Here is a 9,876-nt window from a genome sequence, read left to right as displayed (position 1 = left end):
TCCCAAGAGATAACACTGCAAGAAGACTGTTGTCTCTGCTTTTAATCAGTGAGGCCTTCTGAGAAAGAAATCAGAGTAAGACTTAGACTTAGAGACTTAGACTTGACTTTATTGATCCCTTGGGAAGACTCCCTCAGGAAATTATAGTTACCAGCAGCTCACAGGCAAAAATGTGGCACACAGTAAGCATACACAAAAGAATACAAAAAAATACAAATTAAATACAAAACAAAGAATATAATACAACACAAAAAAATTATAGCAATTTGGTGGATAGATTGACCAGTGATATGGTATTGCACTGTATGGTTTGGCCTGATAAATATGGAGTTCACATTTGTAGAAAAACTACTCCTTCTTCCCTCTGTCCTGTGTCACCTCCGACCCCCCAGTGAGGAGTTGTACAGTCTGAAGGCGTGGGGGACAAAGGAGTTCTTGAATCTATTGGTCCGGCACTTGGGAAGCAGCAGTCTGTCACTGAACAGGCTCCTCTGGCTGCTGACAACAATACAGAAATATTTTTAATTATATAATAAGATTAACTAAAAGGAACACATAAAATAAGGATACATTATAAATACCAATGAGAATAACACATATTTGATTAATAATATCACAATTTCTCCAACATGATGGTTTTGGTACAAGATACCATAGCAACATCATCACAGAAAACTTTGTTGCGGCATTGATCACTGTGAGCTCAGGCTCCTACTGTGAGCTGAGGCCTATATCATTATTTACTAAGAGAAATTATGACAGATAAGCTAAATAAATCTTTTTGAGTTTCTGACTCTTTTAACTGTCTCTGGTTTTGTTGCCTTATTTTTGTCTTCAAACCTACAAATATCTCTTGAATATATTCAGAGATAATGAAAAGCTTTGCACTTTGCACAACAGGTTTTAGATTAAATCAATGAAAAATATAATTTTAGAATCAGGATCCAACTTACAGTTTTGGATGGAATCAAACTGGTTAAAATAAATTAGTTTTGATATTCCAGATTTATTTTATATTTACCGTTTTGTGTGTTTGCTTCATAATGTTATGGTTTACCTCAAAGAGCAATAAATTAATATTTAAACCACATGTCAGAATGAGTTAAACACTCATTTTAATAAGTAAAACATCAGCACAAATACAAAATCTTCCCAGTTGGAAGCCGTGCAGAGACTTTCAGAAAGACACAGATAGTTTTTAGATGCAGGTCAGAATAAACTTTCATTCGGCATCAATAAGAAGAAATGAAGCATTTTATGATCCTGGGTTGTTTAGTTTCTACGTTTCTATTGTGTTTTGATGTTTCATTATTTCCTTCTATAATGCCCAGCCTAGATATCATTTTTTTGTTGTTTCTATCTTAGTTTTCTATTCTTTGTCAGTTCCTTCTGTTTTCCTCAGTGATAGTCTCTCAGCTATTTTGTGTTAATTTTCAATAAACCCTTTATTCTGTCTCAAATTCTGCCTACATCTTCAGTTCACTAAGCATCATTATGACATACATGCACAAGAACACATGAACAATTTGTTTACATAAAAAGAAAAGAAAATATAAAGTCAGTGGAAGAAAACATTTCACAGTTAATAACTCAGAATTATAACAACCACTTCAACTGTAAAATAGTGAGTATATATGTGATAATATATGTAAAGATATGTACATTTGCATATATAATGTAGCAAACGATGGTGGTCGTACCAGGAAATATGATTTTCAGCGCCAGCAAATGAACTCTGGATGCTATTTTGTATCATAACAGATATTAAAACCTAAACAGCCTCAGTATTTGTTTCAGTCCTGCTTTCATGATCTGTGCTGATCGTCTCCAGAATGGTAGATATTTTACAAAAACAGATAGAAGCCAGAAACTTATCCAGGATGGTTTTCCGAGTGAACAAATACAAAGTTGTGTCAGCGAAGGACTAAGAAAAAGACATATTGAAGTGATAATATAGACACTTAAGTAGACTTCATCATACAATAATTGAAATTTACCTAAGATCAAAATGATCATGGGCAGATAAAGCAGAGTGTAAATAATCAGCACAGAAACCTGAATGGCTACTATTCGTCGTTTCATCTGCTGGGACACCGAGCGCTGCAGACAGAGCTTTGATAGTCCCAACCAGGAAGAAGATGAAGAAGGGAAAAGGCAGGGCGAAAAAAAATATGGAGAAGCCGTCAGCCACCTCATGTTCCTTAATCTCATCGGCAAGTACTGGATAAAAAAATGGAAGTATCCAGACCACAATGCAGACCAACACATATCTCTTGTTCCTTCTCCTGAATCTGTACCAGAGAGGTTTGGTAATGACCAGATACCTGCAATAACAGAAAGACATGTTTAGTCTCTGAAGGCTATTAAGGGCAGATTACTGTTTTTATATCAGACAAAAGGAGTAAACATGGAAACATATCTTTCAAAGGAGATACACACCATGAATCCAACACTGACCATTGTACAAACATATATCACATCCAAGTATATGGCATCAATTTTACCAGGTAATCTAAAATCTGCTGGAATCCTGCAGCAGAGCTGAAAGATATCAGAGACGAGGAGGTTGATGACATAGACTGGAACATCCTGACCCTTTCTCACCTGTGAGAAAAAAAAAAAAACAGAAAAATATTAATGGAATGATAATATTGTGTTATTGATATTAAAATGTTGCTTATTCCAAACATTCCAGTCATTTCTAGGGACAAGACAGACTTAAACCTGACATAAGACAAAACCATCATAAAACACTAAAGATAAATAAACCCTTTCATCAAACTTTTCTGACAGGTGACCTTTGACCCTGACATCCGGTGACCAGAAACCAAATGTCTGGTTGTCAGAAATTACAATACCAGATATCCAGCCAGCGGATGTCAGGGAGCCAGATATCATGCAACTGGATGAGTCAGTTTTATGAAAACATAAAATAACTGTATCATAATTCTACTCTCTGGATTAAGTTACATTTGGAATCAGGTCTCTGTCCAGCTGCAGCCCAGTAGGGTTGGTTTTTCCCCTGACTTAGAACTCACACAGTTATACAAGCTGCAGTTTCCTCTCTACTATAAAACCAGAATGATGTTTCAGAATATCTGACTGGATGTCAGGGTCAAAGGTCACCTTTTCTCCATCAACAAAGATTGATGGAAGGGTGTTCTTTTAGTTTTTCACAGTTTAAAGAACGAACTCTTAGTCAAATATCACATTGATTGTTAATAAATAGGCTAAAGTTTCAATGTACTCACCTGTGAAAAAATTGCAATCATCACGATAAGAATGAAAGGAAGTTCAATGCCAATGGTGATCCGATTTAGCAAATGTAAGACTTTGAAAAGGTTAAACCAAAAAGTCCAGTCAGAACTAGGATTATTTTGAAATAATGTGCTATTGGCGTTCCCTTTGCTGTTATTGAAAACTGTTTTCTTCTGTCATGTTTGAGTTCATCTCTTCCATCCTAATATTGATGATGGGAGTAACTGTAAACAGAAATGATGTGCAGAAAAGGGAATAAAAATGTGAAATCAGAGGATATTTAGTTACATTTAACTTCAGTTTGAAATTGTTTAAATTTCTAGTCACTCACTAGTGACCAGTGAGTGGAGGCTCACTGGTCACTAGTGGACCAGTGAGCTTCCCTACTGGTCCACTAGTCACTCTGTGTACTGTGACGAAGCTCCACGTTAGTCTTTGAACACAACTACCATTACTATTCAGAAGAGAACCAGATTTGATGCTTACCACAGTTGAGCGCTGAACAGACTGTTTGGAATTTTCAGTTTTCCTTTGAATTTATAAGCAACCAGTAGGGGGCGCCAAAAACCACTCATCACAGGACAATCATGAAACATATTTTAGCAAGAATTTCATTTATATCTAATACTGTTGCATTAGTATTTATACACAACTACACAACACATTACAATTACTTTGCAATGTCACCTTGTCAGTTTTTAATTTTCATTGGTGGACCGGTGAAGCAATTGATATCCGACTGTGGAACTAACTTCCTCAGAACTTGCATTGCAATGTCACCTTGTCATTTTGTAATTGTAATGTTTTGAAATTATAATATACCTTGTCATTTTTCTGTTGTTCAATTCACCTAAAAAAGAGCTGCAAAATATTTTTTGGCAACAATTCCTCTGAAAATTCAGATTATTTTTTTGGCAGACGTTTCTGCACAAGGCTGAAATGTTTTATAGCGTTTCGTGCTGGCAGTAATTCTTCCCAGCCAGTAGATGTTGGTGTTTTCATGGTACTTCTGAGACAACATTGAGCTATATTTGGGGACATTTATGTTGAAAAAAGTTGTTGTTTGTAAGGCTTATTGTGACATGTTATTTACACAGTATTATGTATTTTTTCCCTTGCTATTTGTATGATTTGTGTAGGAAGTCTGAGCCTGATGCCAGAAGGCAGAAACTGGAACTCAGCATTTAAAGGATGAGAACTACCAGCCATGATAGCTTTAATTTTCCTAATTATTTGTATTTTACACAGTTCTGTAAGTGAGCATTGATCAACCCCTAAGATCTTAGTGCTAGAATGTTACTCTGCTAAGGGCATTTCTTGACCTAATAAGATTTCCAAGCCAACAGAGGAGAGAAAATGTCAACACAGATTCAAAATAGGATCTATAAAATAGGATCATCACTGACTTATCAACTTGAAACTTTGTGAGCCTCCTTAGAAACAATCTAAGGAGGCTCAAAACAATATTTGTTGGCCCTTTTTTTGTTCCAGCTTTGGATGGATCCCATTCAACTAAAGAAATGTAACTTTAATACGTTCTATAATAATAAATGCAGGTAATAATCACAAATAATTACATAAGCCAAGCATTGATGGTAACTTTTCTGATACAGTTTTGTTTTGTATTGTAAATTGAAGTATATTTACATTACAAGAAATGTAAATACCTTGTAATGTGTTTACATATGCATAACATTATGAAAGCTGAAACAGAATGAGCTCAATAATTTAAATGAACATGAAGCTGATTCTGACAGTGAATTGGATTAAACTAGATTTCATGTGAAATGATTACAAAAATGCTACACCAAGTTAGTTTTTACAAAAATGTTAGAGCCAAACCAGTCCACAGGTGATAGGATCCTGTAACTTTCAAACTATCCACTTTTAGTGTCACAACAGAAGGACAAAGATTTCAAAGTCAAAATAAAGAAGTAAAAGACCAAAGTGAACTAAAGTATGGTCGTGGATCTCCAGGTGAGAGTCCAGGGAGTTGAAGCTGCCGTGTGGTGGAGGTGTTGGAGGTTTCACAGCAGCAGAGGGAGTGGAGCAGAGCCAGCCATGAGAGATATTCCAGGAACAACAGAGTTCATGAGGAAATGAGCATGGGACTCTGTTGACCAGATCTTGAAATCTGAGGCAGTAACCTGCAGGAGAAAACAAGGCAGACGAGAAGAGCAGCAAAACAAGGAGACACCAGGAACTACTCAGAGCTTTACACTGCAAGTTAACTCTCAGGTGTTGAAGGGCTGGAGTACACATCCTTAAATCCATCTCCTGATGATGGTGGATGAGCTGCAGGTGTGCTGGAACACATGCAGGGAGTCAGGAGTCAGACCTGCTGCTACCTGGCGCCCTCATGAGGAGAACCATGCAAACTGCAACAAAGAGGTTCTCAAAACATGCATGCTCACCTCCCTTATTCTAACATTCAAAGTTAACGAGCTAAATCAAGTTATTCCTCTTTTTAATTCTTAACATTACCTAAACTCATTCTTTATTCCTGCAGTCACAGAGGAGCTTCTGATTCCATCAACTAACTGGTCGACTGAACTGGAAGCTGTTTTCTGTCCCATTCAGTTTTTATTGTGCAGAACTCAGATGGAGTTTATTCAATGAAACTGGTTGTTCTGTAGTTTCTGAAGCATGTTGGTCAATTAACGTGGAAATCTAATGAACAATAAATGTCACTAAAACATTATTGCTTTTTCATTATTATTTCATTTCTTATCAAACATTAATTCTGTAATGTGAAGACAATCTGGTGTTGTTTGTTTCATATTTTTGATGAGCTGCTTTTGTTACAGTGATGAGACCAAAACAATAATTTCCAAGTGGATTTTTTTATTATTATTTTAAGGGAAAATCTGTCTTGATCAAAGATTCATTTCTGACCCACATGAAGGAAATCTGCTGAATTCTGAAGCTGCATCAGAGTTTGTGTTCTCTCAGTGTAATGTCTCCACAATGTAGTTTTGATAAATTAGTTATTGGAGGCTGAACAGTCTCTGTAGCTTTAATCTGATATTTTGATATCCAACTACATATTGAAACAACCATAATACGCAAACCAATGGCTATTTATAGAATTTTTAAAATCAGCTGGTTGCTCTTAAACTTCACATCCATAATTCATCTTCCAATAAATTACAGTGAAGTTTGGTTCAAAGATCTAAAATGACCAAATGTGAAATATTAATGATTTATTTGAGACTTTTGCAGGGTATTCTGTTTCTATTTAATTTTCTCTGTCATTCCTAAATGGATTTTCACTAAATTAGAAAAATAATCACAGCTGAATTTTGAAACTTGGAAAGTTGGGTGTTTCATCGTGGTATATTTTAAATGTTGACTTTGTTTTATGGGACATCAAAAAATACTGAAATGATTTCATCTATATCTTTCTTCTTTTCATTTTCATTTGCATGATTCATTCTATTAAATTACAATAGTGCATATATTTGAGGAACACAGAACAAAGGTTGCTTTGCAGAGCTTGTACACAAATGCAAATAGTACATGAAGGCCAAAGAAATACTTAAACCAGACGGAATTAGATGCCTTTAAAACTGGAAGTTTCTCTAATAAAAAAAGACATGAAAACTCAGAGAGTTTTAGTTGTGATTGATGGAAAGAAACCAGGACAGCAACTCTGAGCACAAAGCAGACACTGTGAGAAGATTTACCGCAGTCTGTGGGTACTGAGTTTTTGGTTTCAGAACAGGTGGTATGTTAAAAATCAACCCTTACTGTGCAGTTTATTTAAATTAAAATTACCCTAACCCTAAATTTCAGTAGAATGTGATGTAAACTATGCTCACCTAAAATACCCTAAAATAAATTCAACAACTGCTTGCTCAGGATATGATTTGATCAATGAGAAAGAGCAATTGCTTCTGACAAAAATCTGAAAAGTTTCAAGATATTTTATTTGAAAAAGAAATAAATGATTTTTTATTTTGTTTTGCCTTACTTGAAATAAACAGCTGAAATATAAAGAATGTATCTTTCCTGTTTTGTTCACGTTTACATTTCCAGATATAAATTAAAATAGTTTACCTTTGAAAGCTGTCAGGCTCCTTCTAGATGATTTCTCTCCTCTGTTGTTTGAAGGTTTGCTCTCTGCATCAACAGTCTGCAGAATTTACCACGACACAACATGCAGTTTGTTTCCAATGAAAATCATTTGCACACCGTGTCATGTACATCTCTTTCTTATTTGAATATTAAGCTCATTATGATGTCCTTTACATCATAGTTTCCACAGAGTTTTGAATGTAACATCAATGAAAGGTGTGTAGATATTAATATTCACAAAATATGCAAAAACTTCTGGCATTCAAAAGTCACCTTGGCAGTTTTTAAATGCATGATTTGGTATTATAACAGACCGTGTTGCTTTTCTGCTGGAGACTTTAATACAACCAGAACTGCAAAGTTTTTTTTTTCAGTCCTCCAAGAATTTAGATTGAATTGTTTTCTTGACAGAAATGACTGCGATGGAGTGAAAGCATTTATAACCTTCATAAAAGCAGAACAAATTTCATTGGACAAACATATGGACATAAAGCTGCAAACAAGTCAGACCTGCTGCTACCTGGCGCCCTCATGAGGAGAACCACACAAACTGCAACAAAGAGGTTCCCAAAACATGCATGCTCACCTCCCTTATTCTAACATTCAAAGTTTAACTTTTGTCAGTTGTCTCAGATGAAAACATGCATCATTCTTTGAAGAAGTTTATTCATCTTTAGCTGGAAAATATATTGTCAGAACACAGTTTGCTATTCAAAATAATCAGATATGTTCCGTAAAATGTTCGTTGCAAAAATGCTTTTTCATCCACTGCAACATTTTAATTATTAAGTTGTCTCAAGACACAGAGTTGATATTTTGTCACTGTTATTTGTACTCATTTCCTGATTCTTGGACATTTCAGAGCAACACAATGAAGACAAATCTTTGTCAACGAGACCTTTCCTGAAAAACATGTACATCACTGTGTCTGCAAGAGGATTGTGTAAACACAAATGAAGGCCAACCTGGGGAAACTAGGATGCTGTTGTTCATTTATATCTAAAAGAATATAAATGATGATCCAGGGAAGATCCAGACTGCAGCATACACAGTGAAAGCTCACCTGATGTCCCGTTGGAATCTGTACCACAAATCTGTAGATGAACCCTGTGAAACATTCATGACGTTGAAGCATAATTAGTTTTAACAGCAGTCCTGAAAATCCCAACACAACAATGAAAAACAAAATCTAAGACATATATTTCTTTATCTGTTCAATGAAATCTATACTAATATCAGAGGTAAAATAACTTACCTTTGAGTTACCTAAAATCAGTCTTTATTCCTGCAGTCACAGAGGAGCTTCTGATTCCATCAACTAACTGGTCGACTGAACTGGAAGCTGTTTTCTGTCCCATTCAGTTTTTATTGTGAAGAACTCAGATGGAGTTTATTCAATGAAACTGGTTGTTCTGTAGTTTTCTGAAGCATGTTAGTCATTAAGGCTCTGGCTTTGTTGCATCAATTAATGAGGAAATCTAATGAATAATAAATGTCACTAAAACATTATTGCTTTTTCATTATTATTTTATTTCTTATCAAACATTAATTCTGTAATGTGAAGACAATCTGGTTTTGTTTGTTTCATATTTTTGATGAGCTGCTTTTGTTACAGTGATGAGACCAAAACAACAATTTCCAAGTGGATTTTTTTTTGTATTATTTTAAGGGAAAATCTGTTTTGATCAAAGATTCATTTCTGACCCACATGAAGGAAATCTGCTCAGGACAAGAAGAAAATTTCAATGAGTTTATTGAGGAGATGATTCTCAGTATTTGCAGGATTTGGTTTGCTGTAAGAAATATCTGGCTGTAGTTCATGTTATTGTGCCAAGACAGTTTTGTAAATATAGTTTATGGAATCTGCAACTCAAACTTTACACTTTAAATCCCCAAGTTTTCTGAATACAACATGACAACATCCTCATGTGGTGGATCAGCATCAAAACCAGATTAAGCCCAAAACTTACATGTGAAAATAACAGAGTTTAAGAGTAAAACACATCCAAAGGGGACTGATGTGAATATGATAAAAATAAAAAAAATAAAAAAATTATTTGATTTTGAAACATAAAATTTTTTTTAAAAAATGAATCAAAATGAAAGACATTTAAGCCTTATGAGACCAATAAGCTCCAGCATTGATCTGTATCTTCTGAATTTAAAGCTCTGTCACTGATAGTTCAGCACCAATGATCTGATCTGAATCATAATCTCATGGCTCTCATCAGGTGTTTTAAAAAGAGCAGCTATAAATCCACTGATAAAAAAGAACATTATTTTCAGCTGCTTCATATTACCTTCCAACATATTTATCATAAATTGTTATAGAGTTACAGAGAAAAAATAACAATCTACAAAACTTGTATCAAAGCATGAAAAACTAAAGATTCAACACACAAACAAAATAATTACAAGAGATGTTCTGAAGATGAAAAGTAAATAAAGACAAATCAAGTTTTCTTCAGGAGCTGATTTCTCACATCTTGTTTTTAATAGACATTTAGCCAACAAATGAAACATTTTTGAGAAACCAAGTAT

The 9,876-nt window shown here is 34.8% G+C and overlaps 1 pseudogene; it reads right to left on the bottom strand.

Moving 5' to 3' along the window:
* Nucleotides 1-1,771: 1,771 nt before the first annotated feature.
* Nucleotides 1,772-3,459, bottom strand: LOC129354201 (G-protein coupled receptor 4-like; annotated as a pseudogene).
* Nucleotides 3,460-9,876: the final 6,417 nt, after the last annotated feature.

This window comes from Poeciliopsis prolifica, unplaced genomic scaffold (genome assembly GCF_027474105.1).
Source record: "Poeciliopsis prolifica strain line A6 unplaced genomic scaffold, Auburn_PproV2 SCAFFOLD106, whole genome shotgun sequence".
Classification (NCBI taxonomy): domain Eukaryota; kingdom Metazoa; phylum Chordata; class Actinopteri; order Cyprinodontiformes; family Poeciliidae; genus Poeciliopsis; species Poeciliopsis prolifica.
The sequence above is the reverse complement of the archived record's forward strand: the minus strand, read 5'-3'. Positions and strand labels throughout refer to the sequence as shown.